Source organism: Somniosus microcephalus, chromosome 4, assembly GCF_052327205.1.
Source record: "Somniosus microcephalus isolate GS21.2 chromosome 4, FLI_Smic_1.0, whole genome shotgun sequence".
NCBI classification, from domain to species: Eukaryota; Metazoa; Chordata; class Chondrichthyes; order Squaliformes; family Somniosidae; genus Somniosus; species Somniosus microcephalus.
Genome location: NC_140990.1, coordinates 33,297,883 through 33,315,810, shown reverse-complemented (window position 1 = coordinate 33,315,810; position 17,928 = coordinate 33,297,883). Strand labels below are relative to the sequence as shown.

The window sequence follows — 17,928 nt, the reverse complement described above, 5'->3', positions numbered from 1 at the left end:
TTTGACATATATCCAGAATATTAACCTCCAGCCCAGTTATTAACATCAGCAGAAACAAACCCCAACTGTCAGAATGAACACTGCAGTCTTCAATGTGATTAACAGCAACAGCAGAATCCAACCTCTCTGCCATTTACTTGTGAAATTGTTGGTGTCTCAGCAGGCTGGAGAGCTCAGTGAATCCTGTCCCCCACACGGAGCAGGTGAACAGTCTCTCTCCAGTGTGAACTTGCTGGTGTCTCACCAGGTTGGAGGGCTCAATGAATCCTGTCCCCCACACGGAGCAGGTGAACAGTCTCTCTGCAGTGTGAACTTGCTGGTGTCTCACCAGGTTGGAGGGCTCAATGAATCCTGTCCCCCACACGGTGCAGGTAAACAGCCTCTCCCCAGTGTGAACTTGCTAGTGTCTCAGCAGGTTGGATCGCTCAGTGAATCCTGTCCCCTACACGGAGCAGGTGAACAGCCTCTCCCCAGTGTGAACTTGCTAGTGTCTCAGCAGGTTGGATCGCTCAGTGAATCCTGTCCCCTACACGGAGCAGGTGAACAGCCTCTCCCCAGTGTGAACTTGCTAGTGTCTCAGCAGGCTGGATGACTGAGTGAGTCTCTTTCCACATTGAGTGCAGGTGTGAGGATTCTCCTCATTGTGAAGTCGCTGGTGTTTCAGCAGGGTGGATGAAGCAATGAATCTCCTTCCACACTGAGTGCGGGTGACCAGCCTCTAACCCGTGTGAGTACATTGGTTTTGCAGCAGACCATTAGTGCTTTTAAAGCTCTTCTCACAGTCAGAACCTGGACAATGTTTAGGCTTGGGCTGATGAGTGGCAGGTAACATTCGCGCCACACAAGTGCCAGGCAACATTCGCGCCACACAAGTGCCAGGCAATGACTATCTCCAATAAGCGAGAGTCTAACCACCTCCCCATGACATTCAACGGCATTGCCATTGCCGAATCCCCCACCATCAACATCCTGGGAGTCACCAGAAGCTTCACTGGACCAGCCACATAAATACTGTGGCAACAAGAGCAGATCAGAGGCTGGGTATTCTGCGGCGAGTGTCTCACCTCCTGACTCCCCAAAGCCTTTCCACCATCAACAAGGCACAAGTAAGGAGTGTGATGGAATACTGTCCACTAGCCTGGATGAGTGCAGCTGCAACAACACTCAAGAGGCTCGACACCATTCAGGACAAAGCAGACAGCTTGATTGGCACCCCATCCACCACCTTAAACATTCACTCCCTCCACCACTGGTGTACCGTGGCTGCAGTGTGTACCATTTACAAGATGCAGCAACTCACCAAGGCTTCTTCGGCAGCACCTCCCAAACCCGCGACCTCTACCACCTGAAGGAGAAGGGCAGCAGGTGCATGGGAACACCACCATCTCCAAGTGCCCCTCCAGGTCACACACCATCCTGACTTAGAAGAATATTATCGATCCTTCATCATCGCTGGGTCAAAATCCTGGAACTCCCTACCTAACAGCACTGTGGGAGAGCCTTCACCACACGGACTGCAGCAGTTCAAGGCGGCGGCTCACCACCACCTTCTCAAGGGCAACTAGGGATGGGCAATAAATGCTGGCCTTGCCAGCGAAGCCCAGATCCCAGGAACGAATAAAAAAAAACATTGAAAAGGTCTCTCATCAGTGTGAACAAGTTGTTCAATGAGGTAGGGTGAACGATTGAAGCCCTTCCCACACAATGCCTCTCCCTGGTGTGGCTGCGTTGATGAGTTTCCAGGTGGGACGGGGAACTGAATCCCTTCCCACAGTCCCCACATTTCCACGGTTTCTCTGTGGTGAGGGTGTCCTTGTGTCTCTCCAGGTTTGACGATCAGTTGAAGCCTCGTCCACACACAGAACACGTGTACGGTTTCTCCCCGCTGTGAATGGTGCGATGTATTTTCAGGCTGTGTAACTGGTTAAAGCTCTTTCCACAATCAGTGCACTGGAACACTCTCACTCGGGTGTGTGTGTCTCGGTGCTTTTCCAGTCACACTGATGTTTGAAATCTTTTCCCACAGACAGAACAGACAAACATTTCTCCTTCCACATTCAAAGGCCGATGATATTCAGGTCCTGATGAATGGAGTGACTCTGTCAGATCTTGATGTGATGTTTGGTTTGAGTTTGCGGTCTGTAAATGCTGCCCTTCTCACAGCCTGTAAAAGGAGTTTACAAAAGCCATCACTGAGAGTCCAGGATAGAAATTCAGAACAGACAATTCTAGTTTATTTTGTTCCCCCAAGAGGATTCATCGTCTTGTTCTGGATTTCCCCACCAGAGGAAATAGTTTCTTTGTATCTACTCCATTGAAACCGTTTAATCGTTTCAAACACCTCACTTCGATCACCCGTCATCCTAAACTCAAGGGAATGCAATCTAAGGCTCTGCAACCTGTCCTCATCATTTAACCCGTTCAGCCCTGGTGAATCTGTGCAGGATCAGCTCCAAGGCCAATATATCATCCTGAGGTGTGTTGTGTAAAACTGAGCACAGCACCTGTTGGAAAATAAAAGCACTTCTACAGAGGTTGAGCATTAAACAGTGACAATGGCTGACACAGGCACCAGGAGCACAACCAAGTTAGTCTGAGAGAATACATGCAGCTCGACACTGAATAACTGAATTCTGACCACAGAAAGCACATTCTCCTCAAAACCAGAGGGAACAGGAAGATAAGGCGGAAACAGAAGCAGATGTGACAGTCTATGATTGACCACAATGCAAACTGAATGAGAATAAACATTGGAGAAGTTGGATTCGATTCATAAAGCACAATTAATAATAAACTGATGCAATTAATTTCAGGGTAATGAAAATACTGGAGAAAGATGGGCATGAGTTGAGTCTGAGAGGATCAGGCCGACAGTGGGAGAGTGTCGAGAAGGATGTGGTTTCTGCAGCAGCTGCAGTTCCACACTGTCAGGGGGAAGGAGGGCGTTAGATGACGTACGTGCCAACATTGAGCTGTGGAAGACAGAATCAAGAGCTTATATGGAAACTGAGGTGGATATACAAAGGAAGAGAGTCAGTCAGTTAGGTGACACTTGTAGTAATAAACAATGACTGTTCGCATTCCCGCCTCTGAGTCAGAAGTGTGTAAAGTTTGAGCCTCGCTGCAGACTGTCCTGGCGAGTGGAGACGGATCTCCAGCTCATTCTGGGTTGGTATCGGATCGACAGGCGTGCCTGGTGGGTGTGGGTGCCCACCCCCATTGTATGAGTTGTGGGAGCTCATAAAACTCTTGGTTAAGGACTAACCAGCCTATCAGCGGGTATCAGAATGGTAACGGCCATGGAAGGAGCGTTAAACAGCCGGAGAATCCTTCAATAATAAATATCCTTCCACTGTTTCACACTGTTCTCCAAGGGAAGAGTTCAAAGAGAAACAACAACTACACTGAGTTATTTCCTGAAATAATCCCTGCTGTCTGTCCTGAATGAATCCATTTCACTACCAAATGTTGCAATGTTTGCTCCACACCACAGGGTTTCATCTGTTTAAAGCCACAACAGAAAGGCCCAGTTTTCTCCTGGAGTTGGAGAGAAATCAGGTTTGAAAATGATGCAGAGTTTCAGCCAATGAGGGAGCTCCGGACTGAGCCCCGCCCACTGGGTGCCACAAGCCCCGCCCCTCACACACTCCGATTGGTTGGAGGACCCGCCGCCCGCTCGGTCCTCCAGCCCCGCCCCACTCTTCCTATTGGTCCGGAGCTCCCGTCAATCACCCGGGCAGTGAGAGCTGAGCATGCGCGGACCTTGGCAGCAGCCACTGACACATCAGGTGAGAGAGCTCAGGGAGCGGGTTCATGAACCCCGGGGGGACGCGGGCCGCTCACACCCCGAGCTCAGGGAGCGGCTTCATGAACCCCGGGGGGACGCGGGCCGCTCACACCCCGAGCTCAGGGAGCGGGTTCATGAACCCCGGGGGGACGCGGGCCGCTCACAACCCGAGCTCAGGGAGCGGGTTCATGAACCCCGGGGGGACGCGGGCCGCTCACACCCCAAGCTCAGGGAGCGGGTTCATGAACCCCGGGGGGACGCGGGCCGCTGACACCCCGAGCTCAGGGAGCGGGTTCCTGAACCCCGGGGGGACGCGGGCTGCTCACACCCCGAGCTCAGGGAGCGGGTTCATGAACCCCGGGGGGGACGCGGTCCGCTCACACCCCGAGCTCAGGGAGCGGGTTCATGAACCCCGGGGAGACGCGGGACGTTCACACTCCGAGCTCGGGGAGCGGGTTCATGAACCCCGGGGAGACGCGGGCCGCTCACACCCCGAGCTCAGGGAGCGGGTTCGTGAACCCCGGGGAGACGCGGGACGTTCACACTCCGAGCTCAGGGAGCGGGTTCATGAACCCCGGGGAGACGCGGGACGTTCACACCCCGAGCTCAGGGAGCGGGTTCATGAACCCCGGGGAGACGCGGGCCGCTCACACCCCGAGCTCAGGGGGCGGGTTCATGAACCCCGGGGGGACGCGGGCCGCTCACACCCCGAGCTCAGGGGGCGGGTTCATGAACCCCGGGGGGACGCGGGACGTTCACACCCCGAGCTCAGGGAGCGGGTTCATGAACCCCGGCGGGACGCGGGACGTTCACACCCCGAGCTCAGGGAGCGGGTTCATGAACCCCGGGGGGACGCGGGCCGCTCACACCCCGAGCTCAGGGAGCGGGTTCATGAACCCCGGGGGGACGCGGGCCGCTCACACCCCGAGCTCGGGGAGCGGGCTCGTGAACCCCGGGGGGAGGCGGGCCGCTCACACCCCGAGCTCAGGGAGCGGGTTCATGAACCCCGGGGGGAGGCGGGCCGCTCAGACCCCGAGCTCAGGGAGCGGGTTCATGAACCCCGGGGGGACGCGGGCCGCTCACACCCCGAGCTCAGGGAGTGGGTTCATGAACCCCGGGGGGAGGCGGGCCGCTCACACCCCGAGCTCAGGGAGTGGGTTCATGAACCCCGGGGGGAGGCGGGACGCTCACACCCCGAGCTCAGGGAGCGGGTTCATGAACCCCGGGGGGACGCGGGCCGCTCACACCCCGAGCTCAGGGAGCGGGTTCATGAACCCCGGGGGGACGCGGGCCGCTCACACCCCGAGCTCAGGGAGTGGGTTCAAGAACCCCGGGGGGACGCGGGCCGCTCACACCCCGAGCTCAGGGAGCGGGTTCATGAACCCCGGGGGGACGCGGGCCGCACACACCCCGAGCTCAGGGAGCGGGTTCATGAACCCCGGGGGGACGCGGGCCGCTCACACCCCGAGCTCAGGGAGCGGGTTCATGAACCCCGGGGGGACGCGGGCCACTCACACCCCGAGCTCAGGGAGCGGGTTCATGAACCCCGGGGGGACGCGGGCCGCTCACACCCCGAGCTCAGGGAGCAGGTTCATGAACCCCGGGGGGACGCGGGACGCTCACACCCCGAGCTCAGGGAGTGGGTTCAAGAACCCCGGGGGGACGCGGGCCGTTCACACCCCGAGCTCAGGGAGCGGGTTCATGAATCCCGGGGGGACGCGGGCCGCTCACACCCCGAGCTCAGGGAGTGGGTTCATGAACCCCGGGGGGACGCGGGCCGCTCACACCCCGAGCTCAGGGAGCGGGTTCATGAACCCCGGGGGGACGCGGGCCGCTCACACCCCGAGCTCAGGGAGCGGGTTCAAGAACCCCGGGGGGACGCGGGCCGTTCACACCCCGAGCTCAGGGAGCGGGTTCAAGAACCCCGGGGGGACGCGGGCCGCTCACACCCCGAGCTCAGGGAGCGGGTTCAAGAACCCCGGGGGGACGCGGGCCGTTCACACCCCGAGCTCAGGGAGCGGGTTCAAGAACCCCGGGGGGACGCGGGCCGCTCACACCCCGAGCTCAGGGAGCGGGTTCATGAACCCCGGGGGGACGCGGGCCGTTCACACCCCGAGCTCAGGGAGCGGGTTCAAGAACCCCGGGGGGACGCGGGCCGTTCACACCCCGAGCTCAGGGAGCGGGTTCATGAATCCCGGGGGGACGCGGGCCGCTCACACCCCGAGCTCAGGGAGCGGGTTCATGAACCCCGGGGGGACGCGGGACGTTCACACCCCGAGCTCAGGGAGCGGGTTCATGAACCACCGGGGGACGCGGGCCGCTCACACCCCGAGCTCAGGGAGCAGGTTCATGAATCCCGGGGGGACGCGGGCCGCTCACACCCCGAGCTCAGGGAGCGGGTTCATGAACCCCGGGGGGACGCGGGCCGCTCACACCCCGAGCTCAGGGAGCGGGTTCATGAACCACCGGGGGACGCGGGCCGCTCACACCCCGAGCTCAGGGAGCAGGTTCATGAATCCCGGGGGGACGCGGGCCGCTCACACTCTGAGTGCGACCCCAGGCCCCATTATTAAAACACTCAACATTATCCGCCCGCCGGTTTAAGGTTTCACGCCGTCCAAAGAAGCGGCCACCGCGCATGCGCATCGGCAGCATCAGACTCTGTCAGGGAGCGTCTGTAAATAAAAGAGGAATGATAACTGAGCAGGGAGCGTCTGTAAATAAAAAAGGAATGGTGACTCAGCAGGGAGCGTCTGTAAATAAAAGAGGAATGGTGACTGAGCAGGGAGCGTCTGTAATACGTTACAGAGAATGGTACTGCACAGAAGGAGGCCATTCGGTCCATCGAGTCTGTGGCTATTTCAAAGAGCGATCCAGTCAGTCCCTCTCCCCGGCTCTTTCCCCAAATCTCTGCAATTTTTTCTCCTTCAAGTATTTATCAAATTCCCTTTTGAGGCTACTATTGAATCTGTATCTACCCCCCCTATCAGGCAGTGTATTCCAAGTCCTAACCACTCGTTGCGTGAATTCTTTTTCCTCATGTTGCCTCTGGTTCTTTTGCCAATCACCTGAAATCTGTGCCCTTTGGTTATCGACCCTTCAGCCACTGGAAACAGTTTCTCTTTATTTACTCCATCTCAAGTCTTCATGATTTTAAACACCTCGATCAAATCTCCTCTTAGCCTTCTCTGCTCTAAGGAGAACAACCCCAACTTCTCCAGTCTCCCCACGTAACTGTAATCCCTCATCCCTGGAACCAGTCTAGTAAATCTCTTGTGTACCCTCTCCAAAGCCTTCACGTCCTTCCTAAAGTGTGGTGCCCAGAATTGGACACAATACTCCAGCTGAGGTCGAACTCGTGTTTTATATTGGTTTAACATAACCTTCTGATTTTTGCACTCTATGCCTCTATTTATAAAGCCCAGGATCCTTTATGCTTTATTAACTGCTTTCTTAACCTGTCCTGCCACCTTCAAAATTTTTTTTTTTTTTAAGTTTTCAAAAAAGGTAGGAGAAATAGTGACTGGGCATGAGCCTCAATTTAAAATCCTCATCATTGTTTCCAAATCCCAACTTGGCCTCACCGCTCGCTATCTCTGTACCTTCCTCCAGCCCTACAACCCTCCGAGATCTCTGCACTCTCCCAATTTTGGCCCCTTTTTAATCGCTCCACCATTGGCAGCCATGCTTTCAGCTGCCTAGGCCCTGAGCTCTGGAATTCCCTCCCTAAACCTCTACACATCTCTTCCTCTCTCTCCTCCTTTAAGACGCTCCTTAAAACCTGCCTCTTTGACCAAGTTTTTGGTCACTTGTCCTAATATTTCCTTATGTGGCTTGGTGTCAAATTTTATATGATAATGCTCCTGTGAAGCACCATGGGCCATTTTACAGTGTTAAAAGTGCTATATAAATGCAAGTTGTTGTTGTTGTCTATAAAGGAAGGAGAAATGGTGACAGGTCAGGGAGAGCACTTCATCAGAACTGGCAGATATGACAGATGGACAGCTTATAGGGAGGGATAGAGTGAGGGAAAGAGAAAGAGACCACGTACACAAGAAAACAACAATAATAAACTGTAAAGTTAGGTGGGGAACAGGAGGTGGGTAAATGACAGAAGTTCTAATAGTGAAAGACAAAAAGGAGGAATGATGGGAGAAAGTAGAGAAATAAAAGACATAGACTGGACGTAGTTAAAGCAGGTCAGCTACTGTGGAGATGTTGGAGGATGCATTTATTTATTTATGATTAGATGTCTTTTCTATTCCTCAAAATCAATAAGATTCTTGCAACCTTAAGGTTCACAGATTAAGTCTATATAATACTCAAAACCACACGCTGGGAGCAAAGAATGTTCCGTAGCAACTAGAATTGTCTTCTGAACTTCTATCCTGTAATTCCAGTGATGTCTTTTGTAAACTCCTTTACAGGCTGTTAAAAGGGGAGGATTTACAGATGGGAAACTCAAACCAAACATCACAACAAGATCTGACAGAGTCACTCCATTCATCAGGACCCGAATATCATCGGCCTTTGAATATGGAAGGAAAAATGTTTGTCTGTGGGAAAAGATTTCTAACATCAGTGTGACTGGAAAAGCACCGAGACACCCACACCCGAGTGAGAGTGTTCCAGTGCACTGACTGTGGAAAGAGCTTTAACCAGTTACACAGCCTGAAAAAACATCGCACCATTCACACGGGGAGAAACCGTACACGTGTTGTGTGTGTGGACGAGGCTTCAACTGATCGTCCAACCTGGAGAGACAAAAGGACACCTGCACCATGGAGAAACCGTGGAAATGTGGGGACTGTGGGAAGGGATTCAGTTACCCATCCCTGCTAGAAACTCATCGGCGCAGTCACACCGGGGAGAGGCTGTTCACCTGCTCCGTGTGTAGGAAGGGATTCACTCAGTTATCCAGCCTCCAGAAACACCAACTTGTTCACACTGATAAGAGACCTTTTAAATGTTCTGCCTGTGAGAAGAGTTTTAAAAGCACACATTAACTGCTGAAACACCAACATATTCACACTGGGGAGAGGCCGTTCACCTGCTCCGTCTGTGGGAAGGGATTCACTTGTTCATCCAGTCTCATTGAACACCAACTTTTTCACACTGATAGAACTTTTAAATGTTCTGATTGTGAGAAGAGCTTTAAAAGCTCAAAGGATCTTCTGAGACACCAACGCACTCACACTGGGAAGAGGCCGTTCAGCTGTTCCGAGTGAGGGAAGGGAGTCACTCAGTCATCCAATCTGCTGATGCACCAGCGAGTTCACACTGCGGAGAGGCCGTTCATCTGCTCTGTGTGTGGGAAAGGATTCACTCAGTCGTCTCACCTTCTGAGTTAATCACATCCAGGACTGAACCCTGTTCATTCTGACAGTGGGATTTGATTCTGTTGTTGTTAAGCTCCAGCCCAGTAATAGGGTTATTAATATTATAAGATCCCAGCGGGACCCTGGTTCCAAATGATTCGAGGTTGACCCATATTGGGGACAGTGATTTAACTTTATTCAGCACAAGCAAGACTTAATATATTACAGTATTCGAGCAGCAGTTTACAGAGTATAATTGAGACTTATATTACCACTTATACTCTGGGTAGAAGCGCAACTGTGAGTAAGCTGCACCCTGGGTCTCTTGTCTCTCTCTCTCTCTCTCTCCGTCTCTCGGGTGTCTCCTTGATTCGCCCTGAAATCCCCTGCTCCTGAACTCCTCTGCTCCTGAAATCTTCTACAATTTGTGCCTGTTAAGACCCCTTCCCATACCCTCACTCTCATTCAAAATCTATGAAGTCCTCCTGAACCAATCACTGGCTGACACCCAAACCCAAAATCCAATCATAAAGATGCCACATTTGCAGCACCCTGGTTTACACGGGCTTTAGTCTGCTGACACTCTGACATCATCTGTTTTTGACCATCAAGACTCATATCTGGGGTAGTTATGACAACACAGAAGGAAGCTGTCTCATTGGTTGAGACAGGGCCCCTGCTCTTGGCCTGTGTGTTCACTGCGGATGTTATAACATTCCACACAGTGGCAGACTCGCCTGGCCTTCCTCCCAGGCTAATTGTACTCTGTGTCCCATCCTCACTGTTGGCTAATATCCAACCTTCACCCACAGCCTCACGATTTGACGATAGCAATCCTCCTCCTCACCCCAGGTGGTCTGGTTACAGCTTACTCACAGACTTTTAAACATAAAAAGGGTTACAGGCCGGACCCGGGGAAGAGGCGGAATCAGCGGCCGGGATAAAGTAGTGTTTGGGGAATCGATTTAAATCGAGGTGAAGGGGGGAAGCGGAGAGCGAGATTATAAAGTAAAATACGAGAAAAACCAAACCTGAGAGGCGGGCGGGCGGGACCTCCGAACGGAGCGGATTGAACCGCGCGGAGTGAGCCGGAGCAATGTGATTCTGACTGACGGGAGCGCTGACCAATAGGAAGAGGGCTGAACTGGGAGGACTGTACTGGGCGGCCTGGTCCTCCAACCAATGGCGGCGCGGCAAGGGGGCGGGACCTTCCGACACGGCGCTGGTCCCGGTTGTGACGTCATCAGAGGACGAGGCCCATTTAGGTGGATGGAGGCCCGGCCTGTGACTGACGGGAGCTCTGACCAATAGGAAGAGTGGTGTGGAGATACTGGCGTTGGACTGGGGTGGACAAATGTAAGAAGTCACACAACACCAGGTTATAGTCCAACAGTTCACCTGACGAAGGAGCAGCGCTCCGAAAGCTTGTGATTTCAAATAAAGCTGTTGGACTATAACCTGGTGTTGTGTGACTTCTTACAATAGGAAGAGGGCTGAGCTGGGAGGACTGAACTGGGCGGCCTGGTCCTCCAACCAATGGCGGCGCGGCAAGGGGGCGGGACCTGGGTCTCCAGCTCAGGTGCGCTGGGGCCGATTGTGACGCGCTGTCCCCAGGTGAGAGCAGCTCAGTCAGCAGAGCTGGGGCTGGAATCTGGGAGAGGGGCTGCAGTCAGCACAGAGCTGGGGCTGGAATCTGGGAGAGGGGCCGCAGTCAGCACAGAGCTGGGGCTGGAATCTGGGAGAGGGGCCGCAGGCAGCGGGCCTGGCAAAGGGGTACAAGCTTCACAATACAAGCTTCTTTCAAATGCAAAGTTGTTTTCTACACACAGCCTTGTTCACTCTGCAAAAAAAACTTTCACAATTCATCATAACTTCCCTTGCTTTTGGAGAGGCGTAGAGTGCAAAAAGCAAGGAAGTTTTGATGAAACTGTGTAAAATACTGGAGTCAGCTGTGGCTCAGTGGATAGCAGAGTCAGAAGGTTGTGGGTTCAAATCCCGCTCCAGGGCCGTGGGTTTAAATTCCGCTCCAGGGACCTGAGTACATAAAGTGATACGCTTATCAATTACTTCATAAAAGGTGATGAGTCGAAGAAGAGATGACGAGTCGAAAGAAGAGATGAATAAGGCTTTTATTAGCTAAGAAGAGACCATGCTTCTTCGTGAGTGACTGAACAAGTCTGAACGAAACCCACACAGTGGTGGGTGGAGTCAGCTGAGGCATGCCTCCATACACAGCGCCACCCAGAGGTGGCAATATACAATACAGTGGTTTACCACATTCACCCCTTGTTTAATGTGAAGTCCGGCGGGGTGAAGGGTACTACAAGTTAAGTCTATCAGGAGGCCTTGTCTGACGTCCTGATCGTCGTGGTGGCGGCGGTGGTGTTGCAGCACCCGACGTCGGGTCTGGTGTCTGGGTGGTTGGCGAAGATTCCTGGGGCTTTGGCATGCCGTCTGCAGGGGTTGGGTTGGGAGGGGTGGTGGGGGATAACAGTGGTAAGGGGGATAACGGTGGTAAGGGGGATAACGGTGGTAATTCAGGGGTACCCGAGGGTGCGAGATCTCGTATGGAGACCGTGTCCTCCCGCCCGTCTGGGTATGTCACCCAGGCATACTGGGGGTTGGCGTGTAGGAGGTGCACCCGCTCGACCAGGGGGTCCGTTTTATGCGTCCTCACGTGCCTCCGCAGTAGGATGGGCCCAGGAGAAGTCAACCATGCCGGTAGCGAGGTTCCCGATGTAGACTTCCGGGGGAAAACGAACATTTTCTCATGAGGGGTCGCATTAGTGGCAGTACAAAGCAGTGACCGAATGGAGTGGAGCGCTGCAGGGAGGACCTCCTGCCAGCGGGAGGTCGGAAGGCCCTTAGATTTTAGTGCTAAGAGGACTGCCTTCCAAACCGTCGCGTTCTCCCTTTCCACCTGGCCGTTCCCCCGGGGGTTGTAACTGGTGGTCCTGCTCGTGGCGATACCTCTTGTTAGCAGGTACTGCCGAAGTTCGTCGCTCATGAACGATGAGCCCCTGTCGCTATGTATATAGCTGGGGAACCCGAACAGAGCGAAGATGTCATTCAGACACTTGATGACCGTGGTACTGGTCATGTCTGGGCAAGGGACCTGGGTCTCCAGCTCAGGTGCGCTGGGGCCGATTGTGACGCGCTGTCCCCAGGTGAGAGCAGCTCAGTCAGCAGAGCTGGGGCTGGAATCTGGGAGAGGGGCCGCAGTCAGCACAGAGCTGGGGCTGGAATCTGGGAGAGGGGCCGCAGGCAGCACAGAGCTGGGGCTGGAATCTGGGAGAGGGGCCTCAGTCAGCACAGAGCTGGGGCTGGAATCTGGGAGAGGGGCCGCAGTCAGCACAGAGCTGGGGCTGGAATCTGGGAGAGGGGCCGCAGTCAGCACAGAGCTGGGGCTGGAATCTGGGAGAGGGGCCACAGTCGGCACAGAGCTGGGGCTGGAATCTGGGAGAGGGGCTGCAGTCAGCACAGAGCTGGGGCTGGAATCTGGGAGAGGGGCCGCAGTCAGCACAGAGCTGGGGCTGGAATCTGGGAGAGGGGCCGCAGGCAGCGGGCCTGGCAAAGGGGTACAAGCTTCACAATACAAGCTTCTTTCAAATGCAAAGTTGTTTTCTACACACAGCCTTGTTCACTCTGCAAAAAAAACTGTTTCACAATTCATCATAACTTCCCTTGCTTTTGGAGAGGCGTAGAGTGCAAAAAGCAAGGAAGTTTTGATGAAACTGTGTAAAAGACTGGAGTCAGCTGTGGCTCAGTGGATAGCAGAATCAGAAGGTTGTGGGTTCAAATCCCGCTCCAGGGCCGTGGGTTTAAATTCCGCTCCAGGGACCTGAGTACATAAAGTGAGGCTGACACTCCAGTGCAGTGTTGAGGGAGTGCCGCATTATCGGAGGGGCCGTACTGAGGGAGTGCTGCACTGTCAGATGGGCAGCACTGAGGGAGCGCTGCACTGTCGGAGGGGCAGTACTGAGGGAGTGCCGCACTGTCAGAGGGGCAGTACTGAGGGAGTGCCGCACTGTCGGGGCAGGACTGAGGGAGCGCTGCACTGTCGGACGGGCAGTACTGAGGGAGTGCTGCACTGTCGGAGGGGCAGTGCTCAGGGAGCGCTGCTCCATCGGAGAGGGAGTACTGTGGGAGTGCCGCACTGTCGGGGGAAGCAATGCTGTGGGAGCGCCGCATTGTCGGAGGGGTAGTAATGAAGGAGCGCTGCAGTGTCGGAGGTGTCGTCCTATGCATGAGACGTTAAACCGAAGCCCCTGTCTGCCCCCTCAGGTGGATGTAAAAGATCCCGTGGTGCTACTTTGAAGAAGTTATTCCCGGTGTTTTGAGCCCAATATTTATCCCTCAATCAACATGACGAAAAAGCAGATTATCTGGTCATTATCACATTGCTGATTGTGGGAGCTTGCTGTGCGCAAATTGGCTGCCGCGTTTCCCACATTACAACAGTGACTACACTTCAAAAAGTACTTCATTGGTGTAAAGCGCTTTGGGGCATGAAAGGCGGTTAAGAAGGCAAATGGTATGCTGGCCTTCATTACAAGAGGATTTGAGTACAGGAGTAAAGAAGTCTTACTCCAATTATATCTTCTTAGGCAGTACCTTGGAACCGAGGATGAATTGCTTACACATTATAAATGAGTTCTCAGGTGACTGATGAGTCCACACAGGTAGGGCAGATTGTGGTTGAAGGGGCGGGTGGGTGGTGTGCTTGGGTTGACGTCTGCTCCTTGCGCTTGGCTTACGCTTGCTCCCGGCGAAGAGACTCGAGGTGTTTGGCACCTTCTCGGATGCTTCTTCTCCACTTTGTGCGGTCTTCGGCCAGGAATTCCAAGGTGTCAGTGGGGATGTTGCATCTTTTCAAGGAGGCTTTGAGGGTGTCCTTGAAGCGTTTCCTCTGCCCACCTGGGGCTCTCTTGCCGTACCGGAGCTCCAAGTAGAGCGCTTGTTTTGGGAGTCTCGTATCGGGCATGCGGACGGTGTGACTCGTCCATCGGAGCTGATCGAGCGTGGTCAAAGCTTCGATGCTGGGGATGTTGGCCTGAGTGAGAACACTGACGTTGGTGCGTCTATCTTGCCAATTAATTCGCAGGATCTTGCGGAGGCAGCATTCGTGGTACCTCTCCAGTGCACCTCAAAGCACTGGAGAGGTACCACCAACAGTGCCTCCAATTATATAGGGCCTTGGTGAGACCACACCTGGGGTACTGTGTACAATTTTGGTCTCCTTACCTAAGGAAGGATATACTTGCCATAGAGGGAATGCAACGAAGGTTCATGAGATTGATTCCTGGGATGGCGGGTCTGTCGTATGAGAAAAGATTGAGTAAACTAGACCTGTACTCTCTTGAATTCAGAAGAATGAGGGGATCTCATTGAAGCATACACAATTATTACAGGGCTTGATAGGGTGGATGCTGGGAGAATGTTTCCCTTGACTGGGGAGTCTAGAACCAGGGGCCGCAGCCTCAGGATAAAAGGTAGGCCATTCAGGACTGAGATGAGAAGACATTTCTTCACACAGAGGGTGGTGAATCTTTGGAATTCTCTACCCCAGAGGGCTGTGGAGGCTCAGTCATTGGGTATATTCAAAACAGAAGTTGATAAATTTCTGACTAGTAAGGGCATCAAGGGATACGGCGATAGGGTCGGTGAATGGAGTTGAGGCAGAAGATCAGCCATGATCTTATTGAATGGCGGAGCAGGCTCGAATGGCCGAATGGCCTACTCCTGCTCCTATTTCTTATGTTCTTATGTTCTACATGTTATACATAATTCAGGTTACCATTGCATACAGTTGATGATTACAGACTTTTATATTTAATTCCTACACGATTATAAATCCATTACTGATGATTATAAGATACTGATGATTGTAAGATAGTAAAGCAAGTATTCTAAAAACCAACTAATCCATGATAATCTTACACTATTGTATATAAGTGTCAAACAAATCAGTTTTCTTTTGAACAAAGTGTGTCGAGTCCTTCATATCTCAATAAGACAAGCTGATTAATAGTAGTTTCTAACCTTAACCACTACCTCCTAAGCTTAATATCCTATTGACTACCCCCAACCACTAACCCCAATCCTAACCAATAACCACGAACCCTAACCACTAACCCCAATCCTAACCAATAACCACTAACCGCAATCCTAACCAATAACCACTAGCCCCAACCTCTGACCCCAAAGCCTACACCCTAACCCCAGCCCCTGACCAAGGATTATTGACAGGAATCAGTGGAGGAGCTAAAGACCTGATAAAGGAAGTATTTGAAACATTTATCTCGATTAAAGAAAGAGTGCAAGGTATGTTAGTAACAAGAGATTAATTGACAGGACCATCAAAATCAGCAATGACAATTACAAAGATCAGAACATTTCAAAGGCTGGCATACGCAATATTTGTGGAGGAGTTTTACTGAATCGGATCCAAAAGAGGTTAAACGATACAGAAGATAACAGATTTCAAATCTTATGCAAGATGGTTCTGTAAAGGGGCGGTTCAAAGGAATTTCAGATGAGAGTAAAGTGAGACACTACAGTTCAGTCTATGACACCCACAAGCCATGTACTCAAATGGAACAAGTTTGGGGTTTGATGTGGTAGAAGGTGAACTAGATGAGAACTGAAATAATCCAGAGTAAGAAAAGGCCCAAAAATGGAACAGTCGGTAACAGAACATCAATTAGTCTCCTCTTATCATGGAGAAATCAAATATTAGACACACTGTGTGTTTGAAACAAAGCTGATTTATTCAATATTTGTCCAGAATATTAATTTCAAGCCCAGCTATACAAGTTATCAGCAGAAACAAAGCCCAATTGCCAGAGTGAACATGGTTCAGTCCTGGATGTGATTAACAGCAGCAATAACAGCAGAATCAAACCTCTGCAATCACTGGTGAACTCGCTGGTGTCTCAGCAGGTGGGATGAACGGCTGAATCCCTTCCCACACACGGAGCAGGTGAACGGTCTCTCCCCAGTGTGAACTCACTCGTGATTAAGCAGGTTAGACTTCGAAGTGAAAACCTTCCCACAATAAGAGCAGGTGAAAGATCGCTCCTCAGTGTGAACTCGCTGCTGTCTCAGCAGAGTGCATGACTGAGTGAATCCCTTCCCACACACGGAGCAGATGAATGGTCTCTCCCCAGTGTGAGTGCATTGGTGGGCCAGCAGGTCGCTTGTGCTTTTAAAGCTCTTCTCACAATCAGAACATCTAAATGGTCTCTTAACAGTGTGAACAAGTTGGTGAGTCAGAAGATGGGATGACTGAATGAATCCCTTCCCACACACAGAGCAGGTGAATGGCCTATCGCCAGTGTGAATTCGCTGGTGTATCTGGAGATGGTATAACTGAGTGAATCCCTTCCCACATTCAATAAACGTGAATGGCCTCTCCCCAGTGTGAACTCTCTGGTGTATCTGGAGCTTGAATAACTCTGCGAATCCTCTCCCACACAAGGAGCAGGAGAATGGTTTCTCCCCAGTATGAACTCGCTGGTGTGTATCGAGGCTGGATGACTGAGTGAATCCCTTCCCCCATTCAGAGCAGGTAAACGGCCTCTTCCCGGTGTGACTGCGCTGATGAGTTTCCAGCTTGGATGGGTAATTGAATCCCTTCCCATAGTCCCCACATTTCCATGGTTTCTCCGTGGTGCGGGTGTCCTTGTGTCTCTCCAGGTTGGATGATCAGTTGAAGCCTCGTCCACACACAGAACACGTGTACGGTTTCTCCCTGCTGTGAACGGTGTGATGTTTTTTCAGGCTGTGTAACTGGTTAAAGCTCTTTCCACAGTCAGTGCACTGGAACACTCTCACTCGGGTGTGTGGGTATCGGTGCTTTTCCCATCACACTGATGTTTGAAATCTTTCCTCACAGACAGAACAGACAAACATTTCTCCTTCCACATTCAAAGGCTGGTGATATTCGGGTCCTGATGAATGGAGTGACTCTGTCAGATCTTGATGTGATGTTTTGTTTGGTTTGAGTTTGCGGTGTGTAAATGCTGCCCTTCTCACAGCCTGTAAAAGGAGTTTACAAAAGCCACCACTGTGAGTCCAGGATAGAAATTGACAAGATTCTCTCCTCCTGGTTCCTGGCCAAGGGGGCCGCGCATGCGCCCTGCTGCCCCCTGAGCCTCTCAAGATGGTGGCCGTTACCCCGGGCCTGTCACTGGGAGAAAGCCCCACAGCTGCCGCCCCGGTCGGGGCAAACGCCCGGCCCGGAGGCTCTTGTTCGGAGCCTGAGGTGCACCCCGGGTGTGTGTGAAGCGGATAATGTTGAGTGTTTTAATAATGGGGCCTGGGGCCGCACTCGGGGTGTGAGCAGCCCACGTCCCCCCGGGGTTCATGAACCCGCTCCCTGAGCTCGGGGTGTGAGCGGCCCACGTCCCCCCGGGGTTCATGAACCCGCTCCCTGAGCTCGGGGTGTGAGCGTCCCGCGTCCCCCCGGGGTTCATGAACCCGCTCCGTGAGCTCGGGGTGTGAGCGGCCCGCGTCCCCCCAGGGTTCATGAACCCGCTCCCTGAGCTCGGGGTGTGAGCAGCCCGCGTCCCCCCGGGGTTCATGAACCCGCTCCCTGAGCTCGGGGTGTGAGCGGCCCGCGTCCCCCCGGGGTTCATGAACCCGCTCCCTGAGCTCGGGGTGTGAGCGGCCCCCGTCCCCCCCGGGGTTCATGAACCCGCTCCCTGAGCTTGGGGTGTGAGCGGCCCGCGTCCCCCCGGGGTTCATGAACCCGCTCCCTGAGCTCGGGGTGTGAGCGGCCCCCGTCCCCCCGGGGTTCATGAACCCGCTCCCTGAGCTCTC

At 53.3% G+C, this 17,928-nt stretch overlaps 1 pseudogene; it reads right to left on the bottom strand.

The window, feature by feature from the left end:
• Nucleotides 1-442: 442 nt before the first annotated feature.
• LOC147118575 (uncharacterized) lies at nucleotides 443-17,412 on the bottom strand (annotated as a pseudogene).
• Between the last annotated feature and the right edge of the window lie 516 nt (nucleotides 17,413-17,928).